Consider the following 16703-nt stretch of genomic DNA (forward strand, 5'->3'; position numbering starts at 1 on the left):
GTCCTACAATTGTTACTATGCTTCCATGCTTGCATTTTTCTTCTTTATGCTTAATTTTCTTCAAAATCTTTTTCGCATTCTTCAATTTACCTTTTTCAAAATAGTTTTCAGTTGGTATCGCTCTAGTTTAGATAATTGTTTTGAAGACTCTACTCTATCTGTTTATATGTAATGAATATTAATTGTTATCTAGTTTTACGTTTTAAAATAATAACTTTATATTATCATCTTCTTTGAATTATTAGAATAGAGTAGCATTTTTACAACTCTAATTATGTTTCATCATAGTCACGTTATGGGTGTAATGCATCTTTACGCCATTCACTTTTTCAAGATTTTTTTCAACGGTTCGTGCATATGTTTGCATGTTAATAATTGATATATAAATTTTCCTACTAATTTTTTTTGTTTGGCTTTTTTATAATTTTAAGATATTTTTTATTTAATTACTTTGTAAATACTAAAATTAAATACTCATGGAGTTTACTCCCCGTGCCTCAGGGCTTACACCCTGCCGAGGCATATGTAAAACACCTCGCATTACGTCCACTCCTTTTAGAACATTGCTCTATATTTAAGTTGTGTTGCTCTTGTGTTTATTCATTCTGAAAGTTGAAGTTCAATACCACTCAACATTTCTTGCTTCTTGCAATTTAAATAATAGAGCTCAATACGAGACAACTGGGATCACATGGAAATATTTTTTAGTTGTATATGGTTCACTTTTTGTATTTGGGCATAAGCTTGAAATGTAACACCTCGTACCTCCTAACTAAGCTTATTCATGATTTAAGGTCTTAGAAACCGAGATGGGAAGTGTTTGAATTGAAAATTAGCCTCAGATCATTAAATTGACGTTTTACATCATTTGTGCGGGCCGTACTTTGTGGACGTACATCACCAAGAGAAAAATCAGAGTTTCTGCAATTTGACACTCCAGGTACAGTCAAGAAGTACGGGTCGTACTTGTCAATGTACATTATTGTACAACACGTACATTTAGACCGTACCTTGCAGTCCGAAAAATCATGATCACTGGATTTTGACAATCCAAGTACGGCCCCATTGTACGGGCCGTACATGGCACCCGTACATTGCCCGCTTCAGTGAAAACTATAAATACGTGGGTTCAGTCCTAAAATCCTATTTTCATATTCTCAAGCCCTAGGTTTTCCTCTCCCACCATTGAAATACACCAAGGTAAACCTATTCCAAGTGAATTCTAACATATATCCATGAATCCTAAATAGAAATTCATTGTTTCTAACCTAGGGTTTTGCTTGAAAACCCATCTCAAGGTTCAGGGTTCAAGCTTTTGAATTTCTTCTTCAAGATACAAACTTTGTTGCACGTTTTGGCGCGATTAAGGTATGTAGGGTTTCTATCTATGTGTGAGAACATCATTGTTCTTCCCCACGCCATGTTCTTCCATGATTATACTAAAGTTCACCAAATCTAGGGTTGTAGACACATGATAACCCTAAGTACATGTAAAATGATATACCATGCTTGTATTAATAGTTCGTTATTGTGTTCTTAATATTCCCTTTTGGTTATTGAGAATATGTTCACAATCCATGAAAACCTATACGTTGCATTCCATGGGTTCTTAAATGCAAGTTAAATATATATATATATGTTGACACCTAATTTTCACCTTATAAGCTGCGTGTTTTAAATTTCAAATTTCCCGAGTCAAAGACGGAGTAAGGATACTTCCATTCAATTGTAAAATTTCAAAAATCCCGAGAAAATTGAGAAATTGACATTTTATTATTAGTATTTCATAAAGATTGACAATTATAAGAAAATTACGAGCTATTTACTCTCACAAATATGATTTGAAAAGAAGATATGTATCTCGCTCCGTCTAATTCGGGAAAATTACTAATTAAAATGATTTATGAATTACGGCTCATTTTGACTGCATTTTTCACATTTTTAAAATAATGCCCAGAACTATGTCAATATTAGGCTCATTTTAAAGCTAATATTTTGAATCTAACAACTTTAAATTTTAATTAGCCTAAATAATTATTTTATTTAGTGATATGCGTATTTATAATATATCGTCTTTAATTGATTTAAATTGGGCCGGGGGGGGGGGTTAATTTAAATATTTTAAAAACTTAAGGGGTGGGGATCTTTTTAAAAAAAGAAGGGGGAATGGAAGTTAATTAAAATAAACTCCCATCCCCCCCCCCCCCCCCCCAACTTCATATCCTCAACCCGTCACCCCTCCTCATTCTCCCATTTTCAGATGATGGAGGCGACTTGCTAGGGTTTTAATTATTCCTTCAATTCATGGCGATTGTGGGCTTATTTTCGCTAATTGTTTGAGGTTTTTTATCTTAACCATGTGCTTTCATGGTTTTCAGGTTCAGTTCCCTTCGAATATTCATTTTGCTATCTAAATTAACCCTTAAACTAGGATGTTACTCGAGTTTTGATTGGGTTAAGGTTGCCATGGGCAGGGTCACGAAACCTTAGCCATCTTGTGCACCTTAGCACCACAAAATCAAAACCTAGGGGATTTTATTTTATTGTACTAATTAGTACAACTATACCGTTGGAATATAGGCTGTTTTGTACTATTTTGATTTTTAATTTTTTTTTTTGATTATTGGATAGATTTTAGGGTACAAATGTCACGCCCCAAAACCCACCCTAGACGTGACCGGCATCCGACGTCATGAACAACATCGGAAGAACCTAAACGATATAATAATAACACTTGAACCCGCCAGGTTCAACATTCGCCTCCAACAGTTTATAAAGTAAATGTAACAAATACTGAATATATAAATTAAATCAGCGGAAGTCTTTATTCACCAAATACTTAGTCTACCGTAATAACGTGACCGAGAGTTAATCAATAACTCAACCATCTACCCACAATTCTGACAACTATCTATGGAGCTTCTAAGAGACACAACAATCATCTAACTTCGGGACGCAGCCCGGAAATCTAGAATAATAAATGAAACAGGAAGTGTCCCACGAACAAAGATGTGGGTTCACCAAATCAACAGCAGCATCAAGTTCTCCTAAACGTCGAGGGTAGCACGAACCTGCTCCTCAATGATACCTAACATACCATAAACAATAACAATGGTATGCCTGAGTACTGGGTACTCAGTGAGTGTCTTCTTTGGCTCAGCTCACTTAGCAGGGATAAGTTCTGTTTCTGCTACATTCTTATTTTTTAGAGGCATTTCTTCAAGTTCTCTGCCATTCCTAAAGGTGACTGCCTTGCAATCCTTTGGATTCTTCTCAGTATCACTAGGAAGAGCATCCGGTGGTCTGACATTCTGCATAAGAGCCATCTGCCCCATCTAACGCTCAAGCTCGTGAATAGATTTCTGCATCTCACTTTGAACTTTCTGATTTTGCTGCTGCGTCACTTGATTTTGAGTTATGAGTTGCTTCATCATCTCTTCCAAATTGCTAGTTGGCTGAGCTTGAGGTTGCTGATAATTGTTTGGATTGTGGAAGGCCTACTTCCCGAATGGAGTTTTATAATTATTTCCATAATAGTTTCTCTGATTTCCACTACCACAGTTCTGCTACCCCACAAAATAGACAGACTCTGGATTCAATGGGCAATTGCTATAATCATGAGGCTCACCACAACTTACACATGCTGCCTGCTGAGTATGTTGAACTGGTTGAATCTGTTGGTCTTGAGGAAACACTCTCAACATCACGTTAGTAAGAGTACCTATATCAGCCCGAATAGCTGCAACATCATCAATTTGAAGAACCCCAGTAGATTTCTGTGGTAACCCCCGACTAGTTTCGTGATACTCATGATGACCTTCGGACATCATCTCAAGGAGAGCTTCCATCTCTTCATATGTTTTGTTTAAGATCTTCCCTTGAGCTGAAGCATTCAACAAGGCCCTTGATTCATGGTTAAGACCTTTTATAAAATAGTGTCCAATGATCTCCTTTGGCTGCATGTGATGTGGGAAATCTCGCAAATAGCCCTTATACCTTTCCCAAGCGTGTGGAAGAGATTCAGAATCTCTCTGAGTGAAATTAGCAATTCTTCCTTGCAACTCCTTTGTCTTCTTGGGTGAGAAAAACCTGTCGATAAACTTATTTGATAATACCTCCCAAGAAGTGATAGACCCTGCGAGCAGATTCGTCAACTATTCCATTGCTTCGCCAATCAGTAAGAACGAAAATAAGGACAGCTTCATATAATCATCGGGAACATCTCTATATTGGAAATTCTCGCTTAACTCCACGAACTGCATCAAGTGCTTATGCGGGTCTTCACTAGACTTACCCATATACTGGCACGTATGTTGCACCATCCGCACTGTTCCTTCTTTCAGCTCAAAATTTCCAGTAATGTCAGGCCTAACAATAGCCTTAGCAATAGTTGCTAGACTAAGCCTAGCATAACTGGACAAAAGAATCCGTTGTTCTTGTGCCGTCGCAGCTGGTCTTGCACCCTGTTCATCCCCGTTTCTGTTTCTATCCCTTTCTGCCTGTTCAAGAGCAAGTCTTGCTACTTCGTCAGCCATTCTTCTTTGTATGTGTAAAGTTGTTTCGATTTCGGGATAAATATCAACTAAATGTTTTCCTGAACTTCTAGTGTTTGGCATAGACCAGAGAAACCTAAAGTGACACAAGTAGAACAACGAAAAAAAGTAAAGACTTGAATAGAGAAACAGAATCAAATTAGAAAAACATTAAATTTTTCTAAGTCCCCGGCAACGGCGCCAAAAACTTGTTGCTCCCAAATGCACACGCAAGTCTACACGGTCGTACAAGTAATATAGACTGTTAAGTCCAATTTTTGATCCCACAGAGACTTATATTCCACTGTTAAACTAATTCAAATCCGAATAAAACTATTCAAGAAAGTAAAAATCAAGGTGTTTGTTGTAACTAAACTAAAACTGAAAAGTAAACAATTTATGATGGGTGTTTTTGTGACTGAGAGTATTTTTGACAAAGACTGTAAGATTTATCAGATAAGAGAAAGTTCCAGGGTCATGGCTTTCGACAATCCAGTTGATCTTCTGACAATTCTACCTATCTTATTCCCTGGGTTACTAGTTGACGGCTTAATTGTAGCTTTATAATATTCTCTCGACCTACTCACAATCCTGTAGATGTTACTATAACGCCTTTATCTCTATGGTTATCATAGGTAACAAGAACGCATTTAATTCTCCGTATTCAACTAAGTAGGTGTCACACCCCTTTTTGCGCCCTCGCGCTATAAACGCGCAAGTTTTTATTATTAAAGGGTTTTTCCATTTGAAGTGACGGTTTTGAAAAAGGATTATTTATTTACTCAGAGTCGCCACTTGGAATTGAGTTTTGGTGTTCCAAGTCACCTAATGAATCCCTAATCAAAAGGAAATGACTCTTTTATTATGGTCTGCGAAAACAGAAGACCGGGTAAGGAATTCTGTTGACCGGAGAGAAGGTGTTAGGCATTCCCCGAGTCCCGTGGTTCTACCACGGTCGCTTTATCGACTTATACTTAGCTTAAATTAATATTTGGACATAATATGTATATGAGCCTTGATTTGCTCGTACTTTTATTTATTGAACTTTTCACTTTTTTTAAAAAAAAATCGGATGCGTAACCGCATTCCGGATCTTTTAAGCGTCTCAAAATAAGATGCATAACTGCATTCTTACTCGAAACAAAATTAATTATCAAAAAGAGTTCGGCCAAGGTACGTAACCGCATCCTTGAGTTATTAGGGCATCTCGGAATAACATGCGTAGCCGCATTCTTAGTCGAAACAAACATCTTAAAACGCGCCTAAAGCTCATCTAGCGTTAAAGGCAATTATTTGTCTCTAACATCCGAGACTTAAAATTATTTGGTTATTATTAATTTTCACTCTTTTGACAACGGGTTTTGAATAACTTCGCAACCCATCTCGCTCCCTCACAATTGTTTTTTCCACACTTTTCTTTTCAATAACAACGAGATTTGAAATAATCCGCATCTTGTCTCGCTCATCTCACCACTTAATTAATTAGCCCTTAAGCTTAATTAAGCCTATTACACGGCCTAATGGAGTAAAAAAACCCCACGGACCTCGTCAATTAAAAAAGTAAGGTCATCTAATCAATCATACATAAATAATAAACAATCAAGAAGTGCAATAAGAAACATGAGAAAAAGCCAAAAAAAAAAAAAAAAACATAGTAAATAAGAACTATAAAAATATACGTAATATTTACATGTTTATACATTCAAAGCCACTACTAGCTCTAGCATGCAACATTCACTGATTAATTTATATGATTACTTTACAATTAGAAAATTCTTTTTTAATAAATACCTTTATACTACAATCAAAATTATAAATAAAATATGCTTCGAAATTGTAAAGTTATCATGTCTAAACACAATAAATATAGGACAAAACAACTAAAGTTAAACCCACTTAATAACAATAGACAGTTGGAATGAAAATACGACCAAACTTAGGCAAATCAACTGTGTTGGTTATAAACATAATAATCAAATTCCATAATGGACCATACTTAAGCTTTAAAGGAGAAAAAAAAGGAAAATGGACCTCAAGAGTAAACTTTCTGATTATTGAATCCGAGGAATAAGTACAACATTTGAAATGAACGATAAACCAAATCGGACCCTTTTGACGAAAGCTTAACCGAAAAACCTCGACTGAACGACAATTAGAGATCTGAAAATGAACCAACGGTGACTTAATGATGAGTTTCATAGTGGTATATTTGAGTGGTTTCAATGGTGTTCATGGCTGAAATGATGGGATTAATGGTTTTTTTTTCTTTTGTTTTTGTATATTATTAAGAAATGAAAGGGAGAAAATGGAAAATCAGGTCTCAAAGTGGCGGCTGCTACTATATTTGTTTAGGTCTTTTCGGCTGAGTTTAGGTGTGGGTTCTATTAGGTCTTTTTTTTTTTTTGTCTCTTTGAAGGTGGCGGCTGATCTTTCTAGGGTATATAATTAGATATTTATATAGTGTTTAGGTTAGGGTTTTGAGTGTGTTATTCATTTCTTTTTCCAAAATGCCCACATGAATAAAAATATCTTGAAGGATGAAAGGAATATTCCCTTCCCAAAATGGATTGTGCTTTTTTGTGTGGATAGGGTGAAATTTTGCCAAGTGGCGGGCCATCATTGGTTCCATTTTTATTTTTCTTTTCCATTAAAAGGATATATAAAATACCAAAATAAATATATTAATCAACTATTTTTAAACCAAAACTAAGAAAAAATTAAATAAATAGACTAACGAAAAATCCAAAAGATAGAATTAACTTAGAAAAACTAGATTAAAAGAAACCTATTTTTTGTAATTTTTTCTTTCTTTTAAACATAAAACTTATGCCTTGAAAATAGCGAATATTTTTTGTCCCCTTTTTTTTTTCATTTTCACAAACAGACCTACTAAAAATGAAATAATAGTTAAAATCCACGATTAGACTAAAAAGAAAAATTAATCAATAAGACAATGAAAACATCCCGGGAAGGTCAAAAATTACGTGTCTACAGCATGTCCCTCTTTGGTTGGGGACGCGAAGCGTTCTCAGACAAAGACGTAGATAACGAGACCAATTTGGACCTGACCATTATTTGAAGGAAGAGAAAGGAACATCACAAAAATGTGACCGAGCCTTGGTCTTGGGCATCCTACATATCCCGGGTTATAAGGGAATCAGGTCACGTGTAGTTCAAAAGTAAGAAGGGGGATGAAACATATTGAGGTGAATAGTTGAGCGAGGTCCTGTCGAGGCTCCGGTCCGCGGTCCTATTATTACATCAAATGAAAGACAAAAGTGAAAAAAGAAAATACAAGCATAGGATCCTAGCTATGGAGCTTCTCTTGAATCTTGACCCGAATCTTTATGTTTTTCCCAAGTGTGAGATAAACACTTCGATCTCGAATTGAACTTGAAAGTAAACTCCATGCTTCAGGAGGGGTCCTGATCTTAAAATTGAAAAGCAGTTGAATGTTGACCCTATTATTCAGGCGGGCTCCTGCTACTTCTAACTGAAAGTAGTCTATTCTTCAGGCGGGCTCCTAAACTTGAAATTGAAAGATTTCCCTATTATCCAGGCGGGTTCCTGAACTTGAAATTGAAAGGTGGCCCTATTGTTCAGGCGGGTTCCTGCTCATCCCATTCTTCAGGCGGGTCCTGACTTGAAATTGAAAGGTGGCCCTATTCTCCAGGCGGGTTCCTGATCATCCCATTCTTCAGGCGGGTCCTTACTTGCTTCCCATTCTTCAGGCGGGTCCTGACTTGTTCCCATTCTTCAGGCGGGTCCTGACTTGCTTCCCTTTCTTCAGGCGGGTCCTGACTTGTTCCCATTCTTCAGGCGGGTCCTGACTTGTTCCCATTCTTCAGGCGGGCCCTGACTTTGTTCCCATTCTTCAGGCGGGTCCTGACTTGCTTCCCATTCTTCAGGCGGGTCCTGACATGCTTCCCATTCTTCAGGCGGGTCCTGACTTCCTTCCCATTCAGGCGGGTCCTGACTTGATTCCCATTCTTCAGGCGGGTCCTGACTTCCTTCCCATTCTTCAGGCGGGTCCTGGCTTGCTCCCATTCTTCAGGCGGGTCCTGGCTTGCTTCCCATTCTTCAGGCGGGTCCTGACTTGCTTCCCATTCTTCAGGCGGGTCCTGATTTGCTTCCCATTTTTCAGGTGGGTTCTGACTTTCTTCCCATTTTTCAGGCGGGTCCTGACTTGCTCCCATTCTTCAGGCGGGTCCTGGCTTGCTTCCCATTCTTCAGGCGGGTCCTGGCTTGCTTCCCATTCTTCAGGCGGGTCCTGGCTTTCTTCCCATTCTTCAGGCGGGTCCTGACTTGCTCCCATTCTTCAGGCGGGTCCTGACTTGCTTCCCATTCTTCAGGCGGGTCCTGACTTATTTCCCATTCTTCAGGCGGGTCCTGACTTATTTCCCATTCTTCAGGCGGGTCCTGCACATCATCAAAGACAAACAATACGAACAAAATTTTCTGCCCCAGTTTGCACTAGGAAATGTTTTGTGAGTGTTAGCAAAATCATAAACTCTTTGTAAGCTAATTCAATGATGTAAGTAAAATCAAATGCTCTAACTAGGAAGTGCGTCTCCTAGAGGTAAAACTGAAAATTCTAACTAGGAAGTGCGTCTCCTGGGAGTAATGGTTCAATTTAGGAAGTGCGTCTCCTAAAAGAAAAACCTGAAAGACCCAAAATAAGAAATGCGTCTCCTAAAAGAAAAAAACCTGAAAGACCCAAACTAAGAAGTGCGTCTCTTAGGGGTTAAAATCGAAAAACTCTGACTAGGAAGTGCGTCTCCTAGGAGTAAAGGTTAAATTAGGAAGTGCGTCTCCTAACAGCAAAATGTGAAAGACCCAGGCTAGGAAGTGTGTCTCCTAGGGGTTACAATATAAATAATTGATTAATTTTTGTTGCTTGCAAACCTATATTGTGCCATTGCCTTTGGTGTTGGCAATTTGAGGAAATGCGCCCTTCGAATATTCGGGCTCTGAAGCCTCTGATTTGAAGATAACACCCATTCCTGTTTCAAACAAAGAAAATTTGTGAGTTTAAAAGCATGGTGGTTGGTTTGTGGCTTGGCTGTGAAAGCAACTGCTTTTGCACTCATCTTGTTTGGCTCCGCTTTTAGACAGTTATCGCATCATGTTAACCCACGGTATTTACTGACTCAAACATGGTTGTCAAAATGTCTCAGAAGTAACTTCAACACCAGCCCATACATCTCTTGTTTCATAATATCCGTTAACTTAAACTTTATTGAACCTTGTATTTCACTGAATCCAGAACCTATTAACGGTTGACAGCTGGTTGAGTACCTTAAGCTGACTGAATTATGTTACCTTCATGTGCTAGCCAGATGTTTTGCTTCGCAATTGGAAAAGCTGGTAGCAAGTTTTGAAATCCTTTCTCCACCCGTTCTACATGGACGACTCAACGAAACAAAACAAAAGAAGTAAAAAGATGTAGAAGTGGAAATGTCCCTTATTAGGAGAAAAGGAAAGAAGACACTTATCTGAATGTGATCGCTGGCTCCAATGGTCATGACATGCATTTTGGATTGAGCGGCCTAATCTGTTCAACCAATCTATTCTTTAAATCCTGTTGTGCTCTCACAACTTGTTTTAAAATCAAGGCTTCATATCCCAACCTATTCAATAGGCTCAAGACTCCCATTCGGCTAGTGGCGCTCCGAAGTGTTTCCATCACTAAACCTCTCTCTTTTATTTGTCTCTCATCTTACCATCGCCTTATGGTGCCCATGAGGGTTTTCACCAATAAGACTCCCTCATTTTCAATCCCTCAACTCATCGTCCCCTTATGGTGCCTGTGAAGGTTTTCACCGGTAAGACTCTCTCATTTTCATTCTCTCAACTCACCGTCAACTTATTTTCATTCTCTCAACTCACCGTCGACTTATGGTGCCTGTGAAGGTTTTCACCAGTGAGAGACTCTCATTTTCATTTCTCCCAAATTTTCATTGCCTTATGGTGCCTGTGAAGGCTTTCACCAGTAAGACTCTCTCATTTTCATTCTCTTCTTCCACTTCCCTTATGCTTACGCAGACAGGTGATGCTCGTTAGCAAATATTTTGTACTCATAGCGTGCTCAGCCTTGACATTCTCAATGATTGATCTGAAGGTCTTTTCTTTGGTTGTAACGTGGCTTTGGATAGGGTTGAAAAAAAAGGATAGCGTGGAGGCTCGAAGACAACACAAAAATAATAGGGGTGAGACTTACAACTTTTGGAATCGACTCAAAAGGAAAAATAACTTCTGTCCCAGTTTCTTTGAAACAGGAAATTTCGAATCTTATTTAGGTTGGCCGAACCCCAAAATAGGGTTGCCTACGTATCCTGTCGAGACAAGAATCAGGTCAGACGTAGTTCCGGCTCATTTCTTGTGTGTTTCTCTCTTTTTTTTTTTTGGCCTTTATTTTTTTTTTTCTTTTTATTTCAACTCTTTTATCTTCATTTGAATTTCTCCTTACCTTTTCCCTTTTTCTCTTCCGTCTTTTTTTTTTCACCAAAAGAGGGGTATGAAAGAAAATAAAACTAAGACTCAAAAGGGGTAGCAAAGGGTGACTCAATGTTCAGATAATAGAATGAAATGCCTTCGTCATACCAATCCTTTAAAATGTCAAGTACAAAGCATGCGATTCGAGAATGAGAAGTGAAAATCATACAATATATCTTTACAATGGATGGCTCAAGTTAATCGGAGGGCACTTGCTTTTTGACTTCTCTTGATATTGACCCACTTCAAATCACTTGGGATGAACATTTTGTTATACACTAGTGCCATTCTCATGATTCCCAAAGTGATCGTATTAGTTTCATTCAAGCCAGACTTCAGCTTACTCTCAAAATGTTTCAGCTCTCTAATATTTCCTCCCATGTTTTTCTTTACCATTTTCAATCCTTTGGGTGCATTTCTCGTATAATTAAACTGGCCTTCAAGATCTGGCTAAAAATATCCGCATGCATGTCATGTCAATAGAACCAGCCTAAAAAGAACTATACAAAAGAAAAATTAAAGAAAATATACTAGGAAATGACAAAACAAAAACTCATTTTTTTTCTTTTTTTTATTATTAAACAAAATGATAGAAGGGTTGTGGACATTAAAACAAGCAAAAAGTTTCTAGATTACAACCTTAGAATAACCCGGATAACAGAAAGAACATCAAAACAAACTACCAAGACTCCTTCCTAGAGGGGAGAGGAGAAACTTCCCAACTGCAAAGCTGTCATCTTATCCACTAAGTTGCACATAAGCATTACTTGGACCATTATCATTTTCAATCAAATTATGCTCAGCAAACAAGTTCTGGGTCCCTTTAACCAATTCATCCTTATCAACTTCTGGAACTGGGACTGATAGCCCGGGAAGTTTTCCAGAGGCCTCCCTTCTCTGTTGCCTCTCTTTCTTGTATTCCGGCCTAGGTCGAAAGATGGAGCTGGTACGAGGTCGATATGCTTGTGGGGGGTAAGAACCCTGTGGAGCTATGCACACCATTGTTGGTAAGGATATGGCTGAACATATGGTTGTGCAGCACAGGCAAAGTACTGGAGAGGTGACATGGAATATTGAGGGTCTTGTGGAGGAAAGTAATATTGAGGTTGAGCGTATGGAGTTTGGGAATAGACTTGAGGTTGTGGCTGGGTATATGAGCAAGATGGACCCTTCAAACCTCGTCGCAGGTTTGGTATAATCATGGCTACATCATCATTTTCCCTCATGTCGCTCAGGCTTCCGGAACCATTTTGAGTTACTTCAGCATTTACTTTCATGTCAGCGAAACTCATGATACGTCCTGTTTTGATTCCATCTTCTATCATTTCCCCCATCTTAATGACCTCAATAAACGGTTTGCCCAGTGCCGGGAGCATATGTTGATAGTATTCTTCAGTTTGGGCTTGGAGAAAAGTATCTACAACCTCACCTTCTACCATTGGAGGCTTTACTCTAGCAGCTTGCTCTCTCCACCTAATGGCGAATTCCCTGAAAGTTTCTGTAGATTTCTTCTGCACCTTGGTCATGGACACTTTATCTAGAGCAATATCTATATTGTACTGAAATTGTCGCACAATCTCTTGAGCCATGTCATCCCAAATATGCCACTTAGTGACGTCCTGATCAGCGAACCAATCTGAGGCTATTCCTGTTAAGCTATCACTAAAGCAGGCCATAAGCATTTTGTCTTTACCTCCAACTCCTCTCAACTGATTGCAATACCTCTTCAAATGGGCCACAGGATCACCATGCCCATCATACTTGTCAAACTTTGGAGTCTTAAAACCAGAGGGTAAGTGAACATTAGGAATCATGCACAAGTCTTTGTATGAAACACTCTTGTGACCTTCCTGACCTTGCAAGTATCTTATGGATTGCTCCAAGTTTTTCATCTTTCTAGTCATTTCCTCATCATCCACGGTCTTATCAAGTTTTTCACTGTTAACGGGAGGCTCAAGGTGAGGATTAGAGACATTTAAAGTCGGTTCTAGAGTATAGGGTTGAGCATCAGGGGTTTTGAACATGGGCCCACTGTTTGATGGATCACCAGGCACAGTGAGTGGAGCTCGGGTTGAGGTCGGCATATTAGGGGAAATGTCAAGGAAGCCAGGTGGCGGTGGAGGTGGTGGCTGACCAGTCATCCAAGCCCGATACATGCTTGTCATGTGTTGTTTTAACATTCTCACTTCTTCGGCTAACCTCGAGGTTTGGTCAACCAACGGTGTTTGAGCGCTAGCGTCAACCAACCCAGTGTCCTCGTTGGTCGCCATTGCCTTTTTGGTTTTCGACCTTGTGTTGTAAGGATGAGTCGCCAGTTTTAAAACCACAAACCAACCACCTTATAAAATCAAACATCATGAATAAAAAACAATGATTGAGTTAGGGAACCGTGCGCAAGTCACATATGCACGATTATTAGTTCTAGAATGATTCTAAGGGTAACAATGTCATTTTGGCATCATCCCCATTTTCGTTCGATTTGGCCTTCCTCTCTTTCATTTTTTGCTTTCCATACCTCTCGGTTCACTCATCTTTTTTTCTTTTTATGATTATCTCTCTTTTTCTTTCCACTGTTTTTTCTTCTCTGCTCTTTCACTACTCTTTTTGGATTTTTTGAAAATAATTCGATCGAACCCGACTTGGGTTGCCTACGTATCATGCTGGGACATGAATCAGATCTTTGCGTAGTTCGGGAAGTTTCGGCGAAAAGTAATCAACAAAATTGTTTCAAATTTTCTCTTTCTTTTTCCTTTTTTTTTTTGAAATCTAGGAAGAGAAAAAAGAAAAAAAAACTACAAAAACTTGAAAACAAAAAATCTTTTTTGGATTTTGATTGTAAAATTTCCTCCAAAGAAACCCCGCTAAAAAATACTACTCAAAGTAAAATCTTTTTGCATTTTCCTTTTTCTTTTGGATAGGGAGTTAAAAAGAAATCTCCTTTTTTTTCGGATTTTCTAATACAAAATAAAAACACTTTTTTTTTAATTTTTTGAATAACGATCACCGAACCCGATATGGGCTGCCTACGTATCGTCGCCCCGAGGGACGGGAATCAGGTGTGCGTAGTTCGTCCAGATTGGACTGCTAAGTTTTTTTTTTAAATAAATAAATGAATTAATAAACTTGTCTTGAATTGAACCCTTCTTTTCTTATTTTTAGCAAGAGCCGGACAAATTAGAGGTTTAAGGAAAATGGGTGCGTAAAAAGTCAGATGAATGTTTCTCTCTCTTCTATTTCACTAGTTAGCCTAAAGATGATCAACAATCCAGCAAGCCTTAAAAATAATATTGCAAATAGCATATGAGATGCACAGGTCAGTAAGAAAAAAGGATACCTGTCCTAGACAGACCCGACCCCTGTGCCGAGTCCCACTAAGTCAAATGCATGTGATGCAGATAAGCGTAGCCTTCTAGGGATACCAGTTTTGCGTTTTCAGTTCTGCTAGGTTTATGACCTAATGGCAAAGGTGTCTAGACTGGGTCACTCGAACGGACAACTCGAGCCGGGGAGGGGCAATACTGTCGGTAGCAGTGCTGTTCCGACTTCATTGCTTATCCTGTCCCGCCTAACATGTGTGACTAAAATCCTTTACCGGGCGCCAATACGCTCCGGCTTTATCTCGACAGAAAGTTAGGATGCATAACTGCATTCCTGTGCCCGTGTGTGAAGTGTTTCAGAGATTGAGAAGGGTGCGCGAGAGAAAACAGTTTAAAATACAGTTCAACAATATCAAATCGGTAAATGAGTGGAAATTAGCACATTAGGCCAAAAACATAATATAAATCCAAATATTAATAATAGAAGTCACGTATAAGGCAATATCACAAAGCTCGAATGGTGGATTTCCCCAGCAGAGTCGCCAGAGCTGTCACACCCCTTTTTGCGCCCCCGCGCTATAAACGCGCAAGTTTTTATTATTAAAGGGTTTTTCCATTTGAAGTGACGGTTTTGAAACGGGATTATTTATTTACTCAGAGTCGCCACTTGGAATTGAGTTTTGGTGTTCCAAGTCACCTAATGAATCCCTAATCAAAAGGAAATGACTCTTTTATTATGGTCCGCGAAAACAGAAGACCGGGTAAGGAATTCTGTTGACCGGAGAGAAGGTGTTAGGCATTCCCCGAGTCCCGTGGTTCTAGCACGGTCGCTTTATCGGCTTATACTTAGCTTAAATTAATATTTGGACATAATATGTATATGAGCCTTGATTTGCTCGTACTTTTATTTATTGAACTTTTTACTTTTTTTTAAAAAAGATCGGATGCGTAACCGCATTCCGGATCTTTTAAGCGTCTCAAAATAAGATGCATAACTGCATTCTTACTCGAAACAAAATTAATTATTAAAAAGAGTTCGGCCAAGGTACGTAACCGCATCCTTGAGTTATTAGGGCGTCTCGGAATAACATGCGTAGCCGCATTCTTAGTCGAAACAAACATCTTAAAACGCGCCTAAAGCTCATCTAGCGTTAAAGACAATTATTTGTCTCTAACATCCGAGACTTAAAATTATTTGGTTATTATTAATTTTCACTCTTTTGACAACGGGTTTTGAATAACTTCGCAACCCATCTCGCTCCCTCACAATGGTTTTTCCACACTTTTCTTTTCAATAGCAACGAGATTTGAAATAATCCGCATCTTGTCTCGCTCATCTCACCACTTAATTAATTAGCCCTTAAGCTTAATTAAGCCTATTACACGGCCTAATGGAGTAAAAAAAACCCACGGACCTCGTCAATTAAAAAAGTAAGGTCATCTAATCAATCATACATAAATAATAAACAATCAAGAAGTGCAATAAGAAACATGAGAAAAAGCAAAAAAAAAAAAAAAAAACAGTAAATAAGAACTATAAAAATATACGTAATATTTACATGTTTATACATTCAAAGCCACTACTAGCTCTAGCATGCAACATTCACTGATTAATTTATATGATTACTTTACAATTAGAAAATTCTTTTTTAATAAATACCTTTATACTACAATCAAAACTATAAATAAAATATGCTTCGAAATTGTAAAGTTATCATGTCTAAACACAATAAATATAGGACAAAACAACTAAAGTTAAACCCACTTAATAACAATAGACAGTTGGAATGAAAATACGACCAAACTTAGGCAATCAACTGTGTTGGTTATAAACATAATAATCAAATTCCATAATGGACCATACTTAAGCTTTAAAGGAGAAAAAAAAGGAAAATGGACCTCAAGAGTAAACTTTCTGATTATTGAATCCGAGGAATAAGTACAACATTTGAAATGAACGATAAACCAAATCGGACCCTTTTGACGAAAGCTTAACCGAAAAACCTCGACTGAACGACAATTAGAGATCTGAAAATGAACCAACGGTGACTTAATGATGAGTTTCATGGTGGTATATTTGAGTGGTTTCAATGGTGTTCATGGCTGAAATGATGGGATTAATGGTTTTTTTTTCTTTTGTTTTTGTATATTATTAAGAAATGAAAGGGAGAAAATGGAAAATCAGGTCTCAAAGTGGCGGCTGCTACTATATTTGTTTAGGTCTTTTCGGCTGAGTTTAGGTGTGGGTTCTATTAGGTCTTTTTTTTTTTTTTTTGTCTCTATGAAGGTGGCGGCTGATCTTTCTAGGGTATATAATTAGATATTTATATAGTGTTTAGGCTAGGGTTTTGAATGTGTT

The sequence above is a fragment of the Lycium barbarum genome, chromosome 1 (genome assembly GCF_019175385.1).
Source record: "Lycium barbarum isolate Lr01 chromosome 1, ASM1917538v2, whole genome shotgun sequence".
In the NCBI taxonomy this organism is placed as follows: domain Eukaryota; kingdom Viridiplantae; phylum Streptophyta; class Magnoliopsida; order Solanales; family Solanaceae; genus Lycium; species Lycium barbarum.